The following is a 20502-nucleotide window of genomic DNA, read 5'->3' as shown; positions in this document are numbered from 1 at the left end:
ATTTATCTTCATTCTCTTGGCACTCTTTCACCTCTACCTGCTTTTTCAATTGTGTCTCTTTGAGCTTACCAGTCTTCTTCACATCCATACCAGCAACACAACCATTTCTCTCTCTCCTCAGGGCCACCTTCCACTGCTGCCTCTGAGCTACTATGTGTAGAACTAACTTCCTCTTTAGCGCAAATTTTCCAAGTTTAGCACAGAAAGACATCATCAAGAACCTCTCAGAACCCCTTGAGGAGAACTAAATCCCTCACTGGCCTTCAGAAACTAAATTGTGCCACAGCTTTGAATAAAGTGGTGAACTGTCACGTGAGTACAGAGGGCAGCCCTGAAATCAACCTGAATTGTAAATTATTTTCTATTTTTCTTTTTTGAAAGAGCTGTTTTGAAGCCCAGACCACATGGCATCAAAGATTGCAGGTAAACAAAAGTTTGGCTGCTAACCTACACATTTTGGTTTTATAAGATTTAAACTTCAATTCTCAAAGGGTCTCAGATATATTTTTGCAATAAACTGGTCTTAAGTCTCAGCTTCACACTGGTGTAACTATACAGTTATGTGGACCCACACCAAGTCTAGGATTCACTGTCACCATAAACACATGCAAAGAAGATAGGAACAATTTCCTTTCCACAAGTGAGTAGAGGAATTGAGGCACTAGGACAAAAAACCAGTCTGCTGCACTGGTTTTTCATTAAGTTGCAAAGTTAAAGAAAAACAGACTCAGCTGTCATAAGAAAGATCTGCAAAAAAAAAAAAAAAATCAGCAAGACAGTCTTATTTCTTGCACCTAAAACAAGAATGATCTGGGATAGAAAATAGAGAGGAAAGTGTGCATGAGCTAAACACCTACCTGACAGCAAATGAGTTGAATAGCTGCAATTCTTTATAAGAACAAATAAAGCAGCAGCCCTGATCCAGTAGTAGAACAATATTTGTACTATACTCAATTTTTTCTGCTGCTGGGGTTTAATCCCAGCAAGAATGGTTTTGGTTTAATTAGCTTTCCCTAGCAGATGGTCAGATATGAGAGGCAGAGAATGGTACAGGCTTAACTGTTGGGTGATTGTGCAGCTGCATCTGTAGCTGAACAGTTAAGCATGTCCAGGGGTCCAGCTGTACTGTGCACGACACAGGCCATCTCTGCCATTAGGCAAATGTCAGCTTCCTCTTTTTCCAGATTATGTATCAGTCAGATTATGTATCACATCCAAAGGCAGGCAAACAAATTATATGCAGCTTCACCACCATCCCCTTTCTCAGACAAAATCCTCAAATCTTCATTATCTGGAAGTCCGTCTTTCTTTGATGACAGAAGCACATTCAGAAGCATTGCCATGGGAACTCGAGACATCCTCTGTGCTATTCATCAGAGAAGATCTAGCACAGAAATATTTTATGATCTCTGTGGCACTGAATACATACAGCAGTCAGCATAATGAAGTGGGACCAGTGACACCAGTGCCGTGTGAGGACAGCAGTGGGGTGCTCTTCAACCAAGCTGCCTGAACCTTGCACCACCTACAATGAGCAATAACTTGCTGTAAGCTGGCAGGGAAAAACAGAGCAGCACTGAGAGATGCAAAGTGATGTCCGAGGAGTAAAACTATCCAGCCAAAGGGATGAAAGAGAAAAGGGGTCATCACAGCCCTTTCCCAAAGCTGATTATATCCTGGCCCTTTCTCTTCCCGAGCTTACAAGTGGTATTGCTACTGACTCCTTGGCAAAGCAGGATTCCTACCAGGCACAGAGATCTCCCACTTAACCCATGTCACAGCCATTGAGTACTTTGGAGGCTAAAACAAGTATTCCACATGGACTTCCACTCAGCCTCTGTATCCAGGCACAATGCTGAGTGTTAGAGCATCCACTCCTGTACACACTGGCAGTAGTCATCTCAACAGGCCACAAAGGCAAACAAGGAGATGGTTTTCAAATCCATGCTTTTGGCCTAGCAGATTCAGAGCCTGAGCCAGGGGCAGGAACAGGCACAAAACTTGTCTCAACTCTGTCAACAATACAGCAGCATGGCTCCTGAAGCAGCATGTAACCCTGGAGCTTCTTGTCTCTTTTTTTGGTGTGGTCCTGTAGTTAATCTGCCTCAGTTTGCCTCATTTGTTTGGTTTGGGTTTTTTGGTTTTGGTTGGGTTTTTTAATGATTCTCTTAGTCTTCAGCACCACTGAATTACTGAGAGATTTCATTCTGAGTTCAGTCACAGAAATATAACATGGCTTAATCCAGCTTAGGAAAAACAAACAGATCCACCCATCTATCTTTCCCTGATGACATGTGTAAAGCACGCAACTGACTGCAGCTCCTCTCTCCCTGCTCCCCTGGGCTCCAGTGACTCCTTTCAACAGCAGGATCCCAGCCACAGCAGAGGGGACTCACACCTCCAGCCCCTGCCCTGCACAGGGAAGCTGCCTGTCACCAGCAGCCATGGCCTGCACTGCTTGTCCCTCTGTACATACTGCAGTGTACCTCCTAGTTCACCTTCCTCCCTTGGAGGGGGATAACCACAGATTCCCCACTTGTGACCAAGCTGGGTTGCTTCAGCTCTTCCCTCAGACACAACTTCTCCTTGTGGCAGATGAGTCAGAGAGAGTTCCCATTAACTGCCTCCCTCCACATCTGTCATCATTGCTAGCACCAGCACTGCTCTTCAGCTGGAGCTAATTATGAGCATCAATTGTCTCAAGGGGCAATTGCAGCAAAGGCCCATCACTTCAGTTTTACCCCAAGGTCAGCCTTTCCACATCCCCTGCCTGGCATTGCTCTTGTAAAACTGAAATGCCTTTACCACTGCTGTCCTTTGGGACAGCATAAGTCCATTTACGATTTTAAGGTTAAGGAAAACCACTCCTTTTTAGTAATGCTACACACACAATCTCCTCCCCTAGCCAGGGCTCCCTCCTGTAGATCCCCCATAAGTAAACCCTACGCAGCTCTTCAGAGAGCAAGCAAGGAATGAGAAACAGGTGAGCTACAAATGAAATCACCTATCCTCAAAGGGGCTCTAACTGAGGACTAACAAACCCCAGATAGCTTAAAGAAAGCAAGCCACCACATTCCAGGTACCTTTTTTTTTGTCAAGTGTCAGACAAGAACCCAAAGAGCCAGCAGCTCACTGCTAATCTAAGGGCAAAGGCCATGGAGGAATGCCAGCACACAGCCAGGCAGATGTTGCACAGACAAGGTGTTTGCTCACTAGTGAGCTGTTCACTCACGCCTCGGCTTCATGCAGCTGCACGAGCGCGGCTCTGCTGCTCTGTGACTCTGGACTAAGGAATGTCTCAACTGGACAAACACCACATCTGCTGCCGGCTCACGGTGCCCAGGATCAGACCGATTCCCAGTTTTACCGCCCAGCCGTAGCAGTGCCTTCTGCTCTCTGTTCCACCAGGGGGAGATCTAGCTACTCGGGAGGGTTACAGCTCTAGCCAGAGGAACACACTGCCCGGATACAGGAGCACAGAGGCCTGCATTCCTACAGCCTTGAAGTCCAGAGCACGGAAGCCAAAACAAGGACTTAGTGACTTTCTCTCACAACATATTAAAACTCACTGACAGGATGGAAAAAGGCCAATAATCATCTGTACTTCCTCCTTGGCCAACATCACACCTATTTCATTCTTACTCCCTCACTCCTTTCCTGGAAACGTCAGCAGAAGTAGTATGTAAACAAGAGATCCATCTTTGAAGCCATAGCCCGTATTGCATGACAAAGCTGAAACAGGCAGTATGGCAATGATTACACACACTTTAATGTTCTATCAGTAACCTGATTTCTGACTTACTTATATTTTGCTACCACCTCCTGTTGCTGCAGAGCATATTGTCTGTCCAGTCTGCCACTACAGAATAGAGGAAGGAAAATGAAGATACAGACAACACACTCTCTCAGCATCCAAGCCCTTATAGTCACATATGGAGTCAGTGGCAACTAGTTTGAAATGCAATGCACAGTTTACATGAACCAAAAGAGAAGAGAGCCCAATGTGAATAATTTCCGACTGTTTCACAATGCTATGAGCCTTGGAACAAGTAACATTCCCTTAAACACCTATCACTGAGATCCTGCTCTGAAAAGTGACACAGCCTTCTGGAGAGAGGGTGGCATGGACCTCTTTGCAGTGAGCTCTGCAGTGACTCATGGGGTGAGTGTGGCGACAGATAAAAAGCCAAAACTAAGCTATACAGCCAGAGAACTTCTGAGAGCAAATTCTTTCATTCCTGCTACTACCTAAGGATGGCAGTAGGGAGGTCTTCTGCAGAAGACTAACTTTAATAAGGAAATGACTGGCAGGTCACAGAATTTCAGGCTACTAGAAATCACCAAAAGGGAAACTGCAGAAGATCCAAGCAAATGGGGTAATGAACAGTCCAGGGGTTACCCAGAACACAGAAGATGATCTGCTAGTACTTCCACAAGCCTCTGTGGCAGGCAAATGAAAGACTTGCAGAGAGGACAAGGATGGCTTGCATAGCAAACTAGTGACTATTTCTCAAAACAGATATCATGTCAAGGATCCCAAAATAACAGCTACATCCTGATCTGCCATCCTCCAGCAAACTTCCTGTCCTCAGCTCTTGGGGTACGAGCTAGAAAAAGAAAGATTTTCCAGAAGAAGTTAGAACAGAACCTTTACCCAGTGACTGGGGGAAGCACTCCTGCCCGGGTTAAATCCCAGAGCCATTCCATCTCCAGGCAGACATCTCGTGCACTGAGCAGAGAGCTGCATAGCATGAACCACTCAATCATCTACTGATTGCCAAGAGCACTGGCTGCAGGGGGGACCAACCAACCTTAATTGGCCTTATCGGTGTAAATTAAACCCTACAACACACCCAAGCAAACAGTCAGTTCCTTTGGAGAAGCAGGCATGAGTTATTTTGCTGCAGCTATAAAGGAAACATTGCTGCTAGGACATGCCCCTGGAGTGACTGTGCCGCTCAGCTCTTCCAGTGCATTCCTGGGGTTGTTTAGCATGGATTCAGCTCCAGCTTTTCCACAAGCAAAAAGTCTGAACCCTGAATGCCATCTGCAAACACAGCCAGACTCCACCTCCTGCATGCCTGCAGGCCACCAGGTGTGGCCAGGAATGGCACAAGCTACACACAAAATACACCTTTGATGTGGAGCTGAAAGCATGTAGCCACGGGGCATGAACAGCACGCCGCCCGCCGCCGCGCTGACTCCCACTGCAGGAATGCGGCTGCAACCACAGGCCAAGGAAGGCAAACACATTGCATTCCTCATCAGGCAGAGAAGAAAAACAAGTAGCAAGCCCACACACCCGCCCTGCTGACACCCGCCATGCTCCCTCCCACACTGCCTGCACGGCCGCTGTCAGCACCCCAAGGACAGCTTCAGCCCCAAATTCATTTGTGTGGGGGTCAAGTTCTGCAGGCAATTTCTCGAGCCAATAGGACAAGAGAAATAGAGCAAGGCAGGAGAGTTCTCAATCGGGCACGCAAGGCACAGGGAGAAGTGCTGTCACCCGGGCTGGAAAGTAGCCACAGTCCAGGGCAGGAACAGCTCTGTGCACGAGCCTGGGAAGGGAATTTCCCCGACTCTTCCTCTAAGACAAGGGACAAATATAACACTGAGACCTCTTGAGCTGAGGGGGCAGGGCTGAATAAGAAGTTGACTTTGGGCAAAAGGAATGCTTGGAAGGATCCAGGTCTTTTTCTACCCCTAGAAAACCATCCTACCTTAAGTCAAGGAGCTCTTCTGGGATGGAGGCACTTCCTCATTACCCCAAAATCCTTCTGTAAATGCTTGTCTCCACTGCCCACACACAGAGATTTGACCTTCACTGTACAACATTCTTCCATTACAGCACTGACACCGGGTCATTTCAGTGATCAAGAGAAGAAAAACTTAATGTACAAATACCCAAGACATCAGGTAATCTCTTATCTCAGAACCTCATCATTTTAGAGCTGCAAAGAGCTCTAGTCAGAAAAAAACATTATTCCTCCTTCATGTGGCACTCCTACAAGTCGTAAAGCTTTCCAAAGAATTCACATTCTGAAGGATGCCTCAGATGTGAAACTGTCAGCAGAATTCTCAAGACTATATTGTGAACTCCCCACACTGTGAATCTGCACTTACTCTGTGCAACACAACTAAACAACCCACTCCTGAAAACCTTAAAAATCCATCCCAGGGCTAAGGACTAACTCTGAGACTCAATAGCCAGTGCTCTCCCAGCACCTAACAGGAAAACCAACACTCTCAAGAGCACTGCAGCAGAAATATATCTGACTTGGACCTAACAGACACAAAACAGCGTCAGGAAATTCAGAGAGAACCAATTAAGGGCTGAAACACTGTAACCTCTAGGGAACCTCAAAGGGGAAAGGTCAATGTAGCCAGAAGCTCCAGAGACATACCCATGCATGTAGCAGGCTGCTGGAGCAGGGATGATTTATAAGGCTTGCGGCCCAGCTGCTCCACACCCCACATGTGCATTTCAAGGCCCTCACAGAGGCAAATGATCTGATATTAAGTAACAAGACCAGACCAGACTGAGGTCCAGCAGACTTTCTCATGCCTGTTGAAATTCAAGGCCTCAGGCTACCCGTTCCCTTCATAAGCTGCAGTAGCTCCAGTACTTGAAAGAATGAGGCACAGAAGGCCAAATTTACCAATAGATTTATATCCAAAGATATAAATAGAAGGCTGGCAGGATTTACAGTTTAGGTGTGTAAATCACAGCATGCGGAGAATGGGCTTCTCCCCTTCTAACCACTCCATACCTCTCCAACCCCAGCCACCAAAAGAAAACCCATTTCAAACAGGACAGAAGCCCCTGCTGTTGTGCACATTGCCAAGGGCCATCCCTGTGCAATCCACTTTGATGGTGACAGCACCCAAACTCCACAAGTCTCAACAGTGCAACCTGCAATGGCTGCAGCTCTCACAGAATGTAGGTCTGCCTGTTTCCCAGAATAGGAGCTGCCTCTACAGCCTCTCCTCTCCCTCCCCCCACTACATCTTGACTTTTCGTAGACTCAATACTGTTTCAAGGTACCCTCATCCTGCCACCGGTGGGTGGGTGAGTGGGGGAAAGGGGCCCTTTATAATTGTAGTGTTGCAATCTGCCAGCCCGGCCAGGCAGCCTGTTCCCGCCTGCACCGTATTAAATACCTTATAACTGATTACACCCCCATGGGGCATGATTAGCAGTCTTCAGAGAACAAAGTCTACTTTCATAAGAATAAGAACAGACACGTACTGCTAACCTACTACACAGCTGGGCAGGTGAGGAAACAGGGAAGAAAGGAGGGTGTGGGGGGGATGAGTTAACTGTACTAACTCTATTCCTCTCCTTCCCTGTCATGGCCGAATTGAGATTTCCACTGCCCTGAACAGTAGCACCCCTCAGACCCACACCACAAAACTCACGTAACAAAAGCTCCTAAACAAACTGTTGCCCGTAGAAATCAGGCAAAGTCCTAACCTGGAGGGGCAGGGCCTCGAGGCAAAGAGGATTGAGCTTTGCTCTGGGTGACAGCAATTCCTTCACATCAGTTCCTGGGGAAAGGGAAGGGCGAATTCCAACTTCAGTATGAAAAACACGGAGGAGGAGGGGAAGCTCAAATACAATCACATATCCACGCCCCTCTCTAACCTCTGTATATATCTGAAAGGTCTACATAAGTAACAGCAAAACATCTAATTCAATCTGGAGGTTAACAGCTCTCCAGGTGAGGATTTTTTTCTTGTGGGGAGAGAGGAGGTAGCAAAGAGGAGGAAAGCCCTCTCCATCTGAGATAGGTAATAGGGATCCCCAAACATACACAGTCCATATGCGTTGCCGCAACAAAGACCCAGCTCAATGGAAACTCAGCCAATCTGACATGAAATGACCTACAGCTCATTAGCAAAGTGCCTTCCAAATCTCAAAATGCCCACACAAACAGCCACAAATATATTTGGTGCTATCTGGCCTCCATCTCAGCAGATGAAGCCTTTCACCAAGAGCAGTAAGAAAAATAAGCCTAGGATCAGCGCTTCCAGGTACTCTCCCCAAACCTCCAACAGAAGCGAGCACAGCAAAAAGCTCCAGGAACATGGTCTTACTTGAGAGAGAAGCCCATGCAGAAGCTTCAATAAAATAGTATGAAGTCTCCTAATTGTGTTGTTGTGGAAACAAACACCTGCTTTACACCCAGAGCCCACTGTCTTTGCCCATGGCCCCATGGATGCTCACGGTACAGTCTGGAAGCACTCATGTTCAGCTGATGTATATAGAGGGGACACCCTGCTGACACATTCCACCTGGATTCTTACCCAACCCACCCAAGAAAGAATTCCTTAATGAGTAACCAACCCAGCTGAAAATGATCTACTTGTATGTGCTTTACTCAGCAGCTGGTCTTTCAGCCAGCACACAGATCTCTGAACTGTACTGCCTAGTCCCATCTGTACAGCAAAACTTGCATATTCTCTTTATTACAGCAAGACTTGAAGGTACCAATTGACTTTGGGCTCCAATGTAGTTGCCATTGATATAAGGCATCAATTCATTTAGAGTTATATTACAAAACAGAATGTGCTTTCAGGGTTTAGATAAATGGAAGCTTTCACCATAACCACGGGTTAGTCATTAGAAGCTGCAGGAGGTAATTTAAATTATCACAGCCAGCACAAAAATAGTTTTCCTTTGGGAGCTGAAGTTGCAAAGCTGTAGTAAATCCAAGTGGCACAGTAAAACTTCTGATAAAAGCTTAAAATTAGTTGTGAAGCCCCAAATGGCCTTGCATATCATTTGATTCTGTTACCGTGGGCTAGCAAAAGGGAAATCACTCTTCACACTATAAAAAAACACTGAAAAACTCTACCATCCTTCAGCTCCTAGGAGACAGAAGAGGTAGGCTTACATTTCGTGTCTCTATATATATATGTGTAAAAGACGTAGAAATAATAAATCTATAAATAAAATGTTAAAGCCACAGAACTAACAATGACTTGTTCAACCCCACACAGTGCTGGGCAGCTATCAATCAGGCTTCAGAGCTCAAATTGGAGCATTGCAACCCAACTCTCCCTCCTGGCTGCTGCACCCCCACAGATACGCTGTACCCACCCCCATTCCCAGAGTAAATTGCCTTCCGCTGCTGAGAAGCACTCCTGCTATTCCAGCACTGGTATTCACCACCAAAGCAAGAGACCCTAATTTAGCCCCGCACGGGCCTTCTGCAAACTGCTAATCCCCCCTGCACAGCTGCTTCTCAAACGTACGGGCATGAGCAAACCATAAAGGATTTATGGCGCGTGGCAGGAAGGCTCCCGGCTCCCTGCGTAGGCGGGGCTTTGGGACAAGATCATGCTTGGACTAATGTTTATATTGCAAGCTGTCAGTCAGGCACTAAATCACCTCTGGAGCTGCACAGTAATACAGCCCCATCCAGCTGGGCCTTGACGACACTGAACTCTGTTCTAGCTATTTCACATACACCTGGAGACCTATTTGCAAAGTCATCATCTAATCATGGAAAAAATGAATATGCTTATAAGTAGAATCTACCAAAATTCTGCAGCCCAACAAGGGTGATTTGCTTTCAGGAATCAAACCAAACTGGTACGAGATGTGTGCCAAAAATGACTCTCCACATCAGTCATAGAAGAAATTGGATGGAGCACCTACACAGACATCTAATAACAGAGTGTATCTCTAGCAAAATGCAGTTACCTGAGACAACCCTTCCGAGCAAAGTTTTCATCTCCCGCTATTCACATAACTGTAGTATAAGCGATGCCTAAATTTAAAAAGGGAAATACAGATATTTTGCATACTTTAGTGCACAAGACACTTTCTGCTCAGAAAAATAAACATGCTTAAAGGCAGGATGTAAGCTTGAAGCCCATTCTCGAGAAAGGTTACTTAAAACAACTTAATTTTAAGCACAAACATCCTGTCATTTTCCACCTTTTTCCCCCATTTGAAAATGCTTTTCATACAATACGCTGGGTGCGAATCTCCCACCAATAAAAGAGAAGGGAGAACAGTTCTCCATAATGAAAAAATTATAAATAAAATACTCAAGGGGAAAAACCCCCAGAACAGTAGCTTTAACTGCAATCACTATTCAGTTGTGAGAGACCAGATTTCAACTCATCTCCCTAGAATATTTTTAATCTTCCTGCTGGGCAGCAGCAGAGTCATCACTAATGAACACTAAAGCTGCAGGAAGAAATCTGATGCAGGAGACAGAGCAGCAAAGCATCTTTGAGAACTGCAGAGAGCTTGTGAAGTAAGACATATGAACGACCAAAACCAGTTACTCTGAGTAGCATATGCCAAAATAATGGTCAAAAACCTTACAGCCACAACAATTATCTAATTATTACCTTGGGAAAATAACTTATATTCTTTTGAAACAAATGCTATAAAGTAAAACTTGCCTAAGGCTTTTTATGAGCCTATGTGTAATTCCTCAATAGTTAGAGAGACTACCTTATCTGTCCCTTTTGATTTCAGAACCATTTGTGCATGAGTGTTACATTAACACAGCTGGACAACTGAGACTGTAACACAAGAGTAAGAAAATCCAGTTGTAACTCCTACAACATTCCCAATACAAATACAGAACTCAACCAAAGACATAGAAGTTGCTGTGGGACTTTCAGGTCTGAATCTTCTAACCCTTAAAAAAAAAAAATCCAAAATTTAAACCAGTTCTCTCCCAGCACCACAAGCTGGTCAGATACCTTCTGCCCAAAAAGCAGTCTAAGCCTTGCAGGAAAACTTACTTTCCAACCCTGACCATTTCACTTTAACAGCAACACAAAACTTCTATGAAAATCACTAACTGTTTATTCTCAGCTGTTAGCCCTGCCACAAAAGGGTTAAGGACATGTGCCCTAAAGCACATGTTGTTCCCAAAGAAGCCCATAGGGCCCATACAGGGATCTTGTGCTTCTGTCTCTGAAAATACACAGACTCTTTCCTTCAGCTCCCCTTGCATTTAGGCAAACATTACAAACACACAGCTTTTTACACATATCTTCATGCCACTGCCACTTATCTTTACTAGCCTATGCAGCAAATTGAATTTATACTTACTTGCAGCACTGATGATTCTCCTGGTCCTCAACAGATTGGACATGAGCACAGGACACAAAGTGTCTTCACAGACATTACATTGAGGCTCATGCTACAACATGCCAGAACTCACTTGAACAGCCTTAAAGCCATGCCTTTCAGACACCTTACAGACCAAAGTCCACACCAACACTGTAACGTGGAGAAGCCAAATTCCACACATTCTTTCTCCTCTTACAAACAAAGGGAAGAAGCAGCAAGTGCTCTGCCTGACCACTCAGCATGAAATGACAATAGCTGCAGCCTCCAGGTTTATCAGTAAGGCAGTCCTCCTCTAGGAACACACTATCTTTCCACAGACCCTGCTCTTCACCAGCTTAAAATCCTCAACTACCAGGACTAATCAGAGCAGCTGCAGTGTTTTGTGGATTTGTTCTTTGGTTAGTGATTTGTTGGGCTTTTTTTTCCCCTAATGCAGTTACCACAAAAAGCAAGGTCAGTGAGCAACCTAACATAGCACATAAGTGATTCAATACCTTGCCCCTGACACAGACCAATACATTAAGGTGGTTTAGTAGCTGGAGCAAGAAGCCTCAGTGACAATTATGAAACACACTGCCATTTCTCCAAAATGTTAAGAGATTGGATAAGGTCTGAAAAATACACCTTCTAAAACAAGTTCTTTAACTACAGCAAGTCTGAACATTTCCACTCCCAAGTGCTTGATCTTTCTGAATCCCGCTCAGCTCTTAGCCTCAGCGCTATTATGTGGTAGTGAATTTCCACAGATTAGACATCATGTGAAAATACTTTAAAATCATTATTCAGTTTGATGCCTATCAGTTTCACTGAATTGCATTCACCTCAACTGAAGAATACATTCCAGCTCCTTTACCCCTGCACAGCAGTATTCCTTAGGCTTGGCACCCAGCATTGTTGTAAAGCAGAGGAAAACTGAGCCCACCCAAGTGATGCTTGTACTGCATTCCAACCATTGCAAAGCTATTCTCACACTCCTACATGGTCTTCCAAGCCATTTCCTTCCTAAGAGCAGCTTGTCCCAGGAGGACACTCAGGAGAGGCTGGCTCATGTCATTCCAACTACGAAACATCCTGCAAGCTGCTGCTTTTGGCCCTCTCTGGCTGAGCATACTTGGAATAAAACCATACATGAACATCCTGACAATGAAGAGCACGGTTTCTGAGAATGGAACAAAAAACGAAGTAAAACCAGAAAACTATCCTAGTCAAAAATATTCAGGCAAGGTTAGATGTGAGCAAAACAAGCAAATAGTTCCTGGGAAGGCAAAAACAGTGAAGTCTCAAGAGTGCCCACTTGCCTTGAACAAGACAGGGCCTGACCTGCACTCCACAGCAACTTCACCATGCCACAGAAGACACAGCACAATGGATCCCACAGAGGTCTGCTTCATTCTGAAGTCAGAGCTTGAAACACCCTTTTCATTTCTCCTCCACTGAGCTTTACTAAAGCATTCAACACAACAGTATCTAAGCATCTACACACTGATGGGCTCGTCCTCAAATTCCTAGTAAGACTGGTGTTAACCTTTTCCAAGCAAAGAATGAAGAGTAAGAAACAGTAATGATCTGAACACAATAAATCTGTGGCAGAAATTAAGTTTCTTTCTGACCATAACATCACCCTTCCCCTCCAACGAGCTGTAAAGGTATTTCAACTTTAAAAAGTAACATTCTTCCTACTACAGTTACAGACTCAGCCAATCTAGATCTAAGGAAAAGCCCTCAGGTAGGGGAACTGGCAGGGAAACAGGATGGAGGATTCCATGCCCTAAGGCATTTGTCCTGTTAGCATAGGTTACACACATAGTTCCTCTGCAGTCCTGTGTAAAAGAATCTCAGAGAGGATGGTATTTACCAGAGATCTGAAATACACACAGCTGCCTTGAATGCCAACAAGCACTCTCTCTCCACAGCTCAGGGTGTCATACAGAAAGGAGGCACCTTCCCAACCAAAAACCCTCCAGAGCAAGGAGATGAATATACCAAATTTCAGGACCTTAAATTTACACTCAAAGCATTAATCAAGTCAAATTATCAAGAAAATCTGCTCTATTATGAGAATTCCAGATCCTGACAAGCCCAGTAAAAGGAGCAAGATGAATCACAAAGGTGTCAAGCCAGATCCTCATTTATTAGCAGAGGAATCCTACCCTCACATGCAGGCTCATTTGAGACCTCTACATGTTGCATTTCCCCCAGCAACATGTAAGGCAGAGAGTTCTGTTGTCACTCTGTGCTGGAGAAGCGAGGCCCGTGACAACAAACACCTAACAGTAAATTAGTCAGGACACAACCTCCAGAACTGCTTCCTGGCTCTACACTGTAGATTGGTGACACATGGAAATCTCAGAATCCAGTTTTCAGTGGATTCTCCATAAAACATGGCAGACATTTTAACAGGTTAAGAAGCTCACCTTCAGAAAAACCATCAGCCTCTAAGACTCACAAGCATCATAACAACTACCAAAAAATACACTTACATTTTACTAAAACTTGTTTTCTTTGCTACCTCTCAAATAGCTTGGCTTTCTTTGCCTTTATAAAAACACTTTATATGCCACAGCAGCTGCCACAAGCCCTTTTTCCAAGCCAGTACTGATACCATTCAGACCAGCAAGCCAAACAAAAATCCTTTGTCCATCTGACTTGATTTGTTCTGCTCTGAGACAAGAAGCAGGCAGACTTGCAAAAGACTACACCTTTTTCAAGGCTCTAGCCTATCTCCCTGACAAGCTACACCATGACTGTATTTAGGGTGGATGGCAGAGATAAGAGCTGAGGGTTTGTTGGCTGCAAAGCAAGTGACTTAGCAGCAGCCAACAAACAACTTGAAACAGAGTGGAAAAGCACACAAGGTCATCTTTAGTTCAGAAAGCTGGTTTGGAGAGTGAAGAGGCAACAGGTCTTGGCAAGTAACTCATCCCCTCCTGACCCAGTGCCTTGTTAATATTAAAGATGAAGATAACCATGGGCTGCCCTTTGGAACTCCACTGGCCCTGCTGAAATGCATTCACAGGATTCCAAGAGCACTGGGTGCCTGGGAAGGAATGAAAAACTCCTCTTGATACAACAGCTAAGACCTGATAGCTGAAGTGCTGATTTAACACCCAGAAGCTAAACCACACTGTATGCAAAGCACTGCTGGGATGGATACAGGTGCTTTCTGCAGTGATCCACTAGGAAGTGATGAGAGCAAGGAGTTGTTATAAAGGTGATCTGACAGTGTACAATCAAAAACAGCTGCTGGGTACCAAACAGATGCTCCTCTCAACGGCATGTCAACAGTGAGCTCAGGTGCACCCGCACCACCCATCACGGGAACAGCTAAAATTTGTGTGGAAGCAAATAACCTGACAGAACAGAGGGCCACCAGAGCCCCCTAACTTTGACACTGCCACTATTGCAAGAGCAGGATCACCAGAAAGGATTTCATCTGGATTAGGGCTGGGCAGATCCCTTGTGAATGATACAGACAGCATGGCTACTTTGGCACTGATAGAGCACATTAAAGATTGCTTTCCCTGATGGCATGTCAGGAGTACTTACATCTTTAATCGAACCTTTCTTTCCAGAAGCTCTTGGTGAATTTCTCAGGGTCACTCCCATTTCACTGACACCCCTGGCCTCTCAACTCTGGCAACACAGCCCTACTATGATGCAGAGAACACCACAAAGAGAGCCACTGCTTCACGTATGTGGTTCACATGTTCTCAAAAAATTCAGGTAGTGATACAAGAAGAACACAGTCTGACTCAGCATCAGATCATTCCTGGCTTTCTTACCTGCTCTCTGAAGATTCAGTGAGGATTCATGGCTTCATTTTATAGAGGCCCTTTATCCCAGTTCCTTCTCTGAATCTGTAAAACAGAAATGCATAGCTCTGAAAAGCTTTCACTGACACAGAACTATCTTCCTGTGATGGATGATTCTTTTCAGTGGACAAGATCCACCTGGCATCTCTCAGATCTAGGTCATTCTCAGCCTTGCCAGATTTGCGTATCATTTGCACACCCTGATGCCTACCAATGCAACCTCATGCACACCCAAAAATCTGTGTATTAGCACTCAGCCCTTTGCTCTAGGCAGAGTGCTCAAGTTCAGAGCCAGAAGCAGTACAGCATTTACTGTTCTCCTGTTTTCCTTTAAAGTCCCCCCACGTTCCCAGAGGCTGCACACTGCTACAGGGGGAAGCACCTCTTGAGAAGATGCCCAGGCTGGCAAAGAATTTCCCATTAACCCTTGCCGAGTCTGACACCAGAGGAATGCTGATTCTTCCCTTCCAACCCGGCCTCTGCCAGTTACACTCCGGCTCTTTAACACACCAGCTGGCCCAGACTTGTTCTGCTTTGCAGCTCCTACTCCCTGCAGAGATGCTGCTTTCTCATCCCCCACACCACCCAACTCTCCATCACAGCACCCAACTCTCCATCGCTCAGAAACAGCTACACCTGCGCGCACCAGGTCCTGCCTGCCGACCCCGTGCCTGCGCTGCTCCCTGACACGGGTGTCTCCCCGGGAGAAGCGCTCGGTAACGCCCCGATGGCTGAAGCAGGGACATCACCCCCTTCCCCACGGAGCCCGTCCCTTCCCGGGGCCCCGCCGTCCCCCCGCGCCCGGCCCCCGCCCGGCCTGCCTGAGCCCCCCCGGCCACGGTGCGACCCGCCCGAACCCGCTGTCCTCGGGGAACTCTACAATTCCTCGCACACACGTGGCCAGAAAGGCCCACCCCGCTCGCTGGGCGCCGTCCGGAGCCCGCAGAGGCCCAGGAGCGCAGGGGCCCCGCCCGGGGCTTCGTCCCCAGCCGGTCGCGCTCCCCGCTCCCCGCCCCCGGAGCCCCAGCCCGGCTCTGACCCGGTCGGGCTCGGCTCCAACAGGGGTCCCAGTGACTTTGCGGCCGGTTCGGCCCCGCCTCGGGCCCGCCCCAAACTTTGCCCCCGCCCGGCCCCGGCCCCGGCCCCGCTCCCGCTCCCGCTCCCGCTCTCTCGCCTCAGGCCGCCATTTTGCCGCGGGGCACGCCGGGTAATCCGGCGGAATCCCCACGTCGCGGCGCGGCTGCGTCATCGGACGGCACGCGCGGGGGGAGGGGCGGGGCGGTCCCGGCAGCGCGAGGGGCGGCGGGACGGGACGGGACGGGACGGGAGCGGAGCTGAGCTAAGCTGAGCGGAGCGGAGCGGAGCTGCTACCGCTGTCAGTGCCGGGGGCCGGGAGCCGCTCCTGCCCCTTCCCGCCTGTCCCGGGGACTAGGAACACCCTGAGAGACGGCGGGACGGGAGCTGGGAACACCCTGAGGGGCGGCGGGACGGGTGCTGCTGCTATCAGTGCCGGGGGCCGAGAACTGCTCCTCCTCCTTCCCGCTTGCCCCGGGACCTAGAAACACCCTGAGGGGCGGCGGGACGGGAGCTGTCGCTGTCAGTGCCGGGGGCCGGGAGCTGCTCCTGCCCCTTCCTACGTGTCCCGAGAAATGACCCGACAGCCTGGGGCGTATCCCAGTCTATCGCTAGGGAAATAGAAACCCAACCGTGGGAGCAGGTGGAAAGGGAGGCAGAAAGGCGGAGTAGTAAATGGAGAAACCCACCTGAACCCCCCCAAGGACAACTGCCTGCTTCTTAAAGGAAAGGTGCTGAGGACAGCGTGTGCCAGGCAAGAGCTAGTCAAACCCTGACACAATTTGTGAATGTGCTTTGGAATTCATTTGCAAAATCTTCCATTGCATTGTTCTAGTCTTGGGTCTTTGAAAAATCAGTACATTTTAATTTCTCACCAAATCATCCCATTTATTCAACACTGAGTGCAGACAGGTACTTTTTCCATTGCTTTTCATTCCCAGTGCATAGACTTACCCACTGTTTCCATTTCCTGTTATCCTTTCTTTCACAAACATCTCATGAATTGATGATTCACACAGTAAACAATGGAGCCTAGTTCTGAGGAAATTTGCCCAGTTCAGAAAAGTCCTGATAGAACTCACATGATGTTCTTCAGCGTACTACTACATTTACAAAGCCTTCAGATTTACATCCAGGGAGTACCAGGCTCACAGTACTGCACACTCTGCCCAAATGGTCTCCTCTCTTACACAATGAAAGACAGGTGCTCAGCAGGACCCCACTTCCATGACCTTGGGAATATTGTGCAAAAACGTCTGCCGAGCGCCCAGCAAGTGCCGTCTGCAGCACACCGCGCGTCAGCCAGGGATATTTCAAGAAAGCCTTCGGTACTTGTGCCCCCATAAATTCTCCAAATCCTCCCTGTGCTGGAGTCAGATAACAAGCAGAAGGACAATGGCTCCAAGAATCCAGGCTGCCCATCTGCTCTGTACTTCCAGATTCTTGCTTCCACAGCGCCAGCTGATGAAATTTTCATAGCTGATGAGGTTTCTCATTTCCACCGGGCCTTGCTGCCCTGGAGCCTTCACAGCTGTGCTCTGTTCAGGTTTCCGTGGGTGAGCACTGATGGCAGCAATGATTAGAGTACTTTGCTCTCTTTTAGTGATTTGTCAGAGGAGGATCTTCAAACTTTTGGCAAGTCCTGGTGAAACAAGCCCTGAATGAAGAAGAGAGGCTGATTTCCAGACGGTCTTGTCATTCACTGCTTCCATTAAACTCAACTCTTCTCAAAATCAGATGTCAAGGTCAGACCACCAAAGGGAGACAGGAACTCGACTTGGGCTGGCTGAGCACCAGTCACCTGCTCTGAGCACCAAAAAACACTCTTCCCTCAGATCCCAGAGGCCTTGGTTCCCAATCCTGCTTCCTCTCCACACACATCCGCCCTGCCTTTCCCCATATCCGGTATGCCTGTGAGCTGGATCAGCATTGCCTGAGTCCAGAGCTGTGACATGATGCAGAAGCATGACGCTGGGTTACATTAGATTCATTTATACAACACCATTAATACCAAAGTGCAGCTCCCTGCTAGAGCCAGTTGCTCGCTAAAGCCTCTGAAGTTCAATTAACAAGCACCAGGTAATCTAACACTTGACTCCCAATAATCCTTTTATTTTAAGGGGCCTCTGGCGGATGTAAAGCCCTCAGCAAACAGTCCTGGAAGTACATTTGAGATTCTCTCAAATACCAGCTGAATTTATGACCCTTAGTGGAGAGCAGGGAGGAATCTCTTCAAAATACTTTCCAGCTGGCAGCACTTTATATAGACCCTTGTAACTGAATAAAAGGAACCCCTGGAGGGGCAGGTGCCACCCTGTGGAAGGACAAATCCCTCTGAAGTGCCTATGGTCTTGGCTAGTGAAAAAGGAGATGGCAGAAATAATGTCTCCCCACCAGAAGAAGGCAGTGCAGGCTCGGTCCTCTCAAGTTTTCCATCAAACCTGGTCAAGTGAAGAAGATGGCGGGTGCTGGACAGCCCCTTGGTGGCTGACTTGGAGGCTGTCACCTGCCTGAGAGTTGCAGTGGTGAAGGGACCCCTATGAAACACTTGCCACCTCAGCTACTTCTCTAACTCCAGTTGCAAAGAGGATTCCCCAGTAGACATCAGCTGGGAAAGCCTCATAGGCAAAAGATGTTTATTGGATGGAAGAGCCCACCAAAACCAAAAGACCTGAGACTTAGTTTAAACAGAGTTTTCACTCTGGGATAGGCCAATACAAGAGGAGCTCAGCACCCAAAATTAACAGCATTTCAGGAACAATAAGATCACTGAAATACTGCCAAGCCTGTGACAGTCAAACAAGTCTGTGGATGCCGAATTGGACAGCCAAGCACACTCTGCCAGTATGCCTGGAGCATACACCTACCAGACAAATACAGCCAACCCGCCAATAAAACAGTTGCTAAAAACATACCCACGTGTATAGTTCAGGCCATCCCACCACGTAAGAGTGAGGGCTGGGACTCAATTTTGAGCTTAGTAGAGATTCAACCCTCAAAAAACCACTGGAGTCTTTTCACAAGCAAACACATTCCCCAGCATCAGTGGCTGAGGAACAAAACAGTGCTGACCCAACCCAACCCAAAATGCTGTTTGTCTTATGGGATTCCCCAAAGGCACCCACTGTGGCTGGGATGTAGCTGTGCTGGGCACTGCACAGAAAGACAAGCAGACACAATATCCTGCCCTCAAGGCTTGAATCTCTGTATCTTTTGAATCTCTCTCAAAGCACCTCTGTGAATGTGAAACGGAAGATGAAGGCAGAACTGGAGAACAATGACAAAAATCCACCATTGCAGCACCCGGGTGCTTGGCACAGCTCGGTGGTTTCATGCCATCACGGGTTAGAGCAGAGCACGACTTACAGCTCACACTGGTATTTCAGACATACACAGGGACACTTCCCCCCAGGCTCTGTGCTTGAAGGATATGCTGCACATCAATGCTTGCCCATTACAATTGCTGCCTATGCAAGTCTTCTGTATATTTATAAAGGTGTGTGTATAAAAATAGAATTAATTAAATATATATCAGTGACCCCTACTGGCCATTTCTAACCAGCCACAAAATTGTGCAGCCACAGCGAGCTCTTGCTGAGGGGCAGTATTTCCATGCGAGGCACAGAGCGCAGAGCCTGGCAGTGGCGTGTTTGTGCTCTTTGCACTCACTTTGTGCTGGCTGCATCACTCCTCGGGGCAGGCAGCTGAAATTGGGATTTTCTGACCTCAAGTATTTGTTTGTGGCATCCCACTCATTTCTCTGCTCACCGCCAGCTCCATGCCACGATCCCAGCTCTTGCACTGAGCCCTGTACAGGTGCCTCCAACTCTTACTCTGCACAGTTGCAGGGCTCTGCAAGGGACCAGGTATTGGGCTGTGACCTTATTCAGGGTGTTTTTTCCAGAAAAACTCAGTTCCCAGCTGGGACCCACACCACAGCTCCTCGAGGTCAGCCCCCTACAGAAGGAGCTGCCCCAGCGCTGCAGTTTTTCCTCCTGGCAGCCTCACCAAAGCTCACTGTAAATTCTTCACTCCACTGGGTGCTAAATCCAGCATGAGTGCTGCTGTGCAGCAGAGACTGAAGGGCCCTCCTGGATCAGTGATTTACCTTGGTGAAGGAGTGGAGAGAATGTGCCTGACAGGCAGGATGGCTGCTCCAATACAAGGCAAAACCCCATGAGAAGCAAAGGCTGGAGTCACTGTGTCAGCCTCAGACCAAGACTCAAGGGGCTCTGCCTCCCTTCCCCTTCGTCAAAACTTGTTTAGCTTGTCATGCTAATAAAGTGTTTGAAATGAACTGAGTTAAAAGTATGTGGAGAGGAAGGGGGAGGATATCTCCTGGAGCATATGGGGAGGTGGCAGAGGGCTAGGTGTAACACCAGCTCTCCTTGGTGTGTGCAGGCACACAGGGCTTCATCCAGCTTTGGGCACAGTGCTTGCCATGTGCAAGGGGAGGATATCACACACTGGGGTGCAGGGGTTGGCACTTCACCATGGTACACAAATGGGGAG

The 20502-nt window shown here is 47.4% G+C and overlaps 1 protein-coding gene across 1 annotated transcript in view; it reads right to left on the bottom strand.

Moving 5' to 3' along the window:
* The window catches only part of TJAP1 (tight junction associated protein 1), a 38969-nt gene extending 24005 nt beyond the window's left edge, over positions 1–14964 (bottom strand). The window contains exon 1 of the mRNA XM_059469314.1: positions 14887–14964. The gene's annotated coding sequence lies outside the window, so the exon portion shown is untranslated. The remainder of the gene's footprint in view (positions 1–14886) is intronic.
* Positions 14965–20502: the final 5538 nt, after the last annotated feature.

The sequence above is a fragment of the Ammospiza nelsoni genome, chromosome 3 (genome assembly GCF_027579445.1).
Source record: "Ammospiza nelsoni isolate bAmmNel1 chromosome 3, bAmmNel1.pri, whole genome shotgun sequence".
Taxonomy (NCBI): Eukaryota; Metazoa; Chordata; class Aves; order Passeriformes; family Passerellidae; genus Ammospiza; species Ammospiza nelsoni.
The sequence above is the reverse complement of the archived record's forward strand: the minus strand, read 5'-3'. Positions and strand labels throughout refer to the sequence as shown.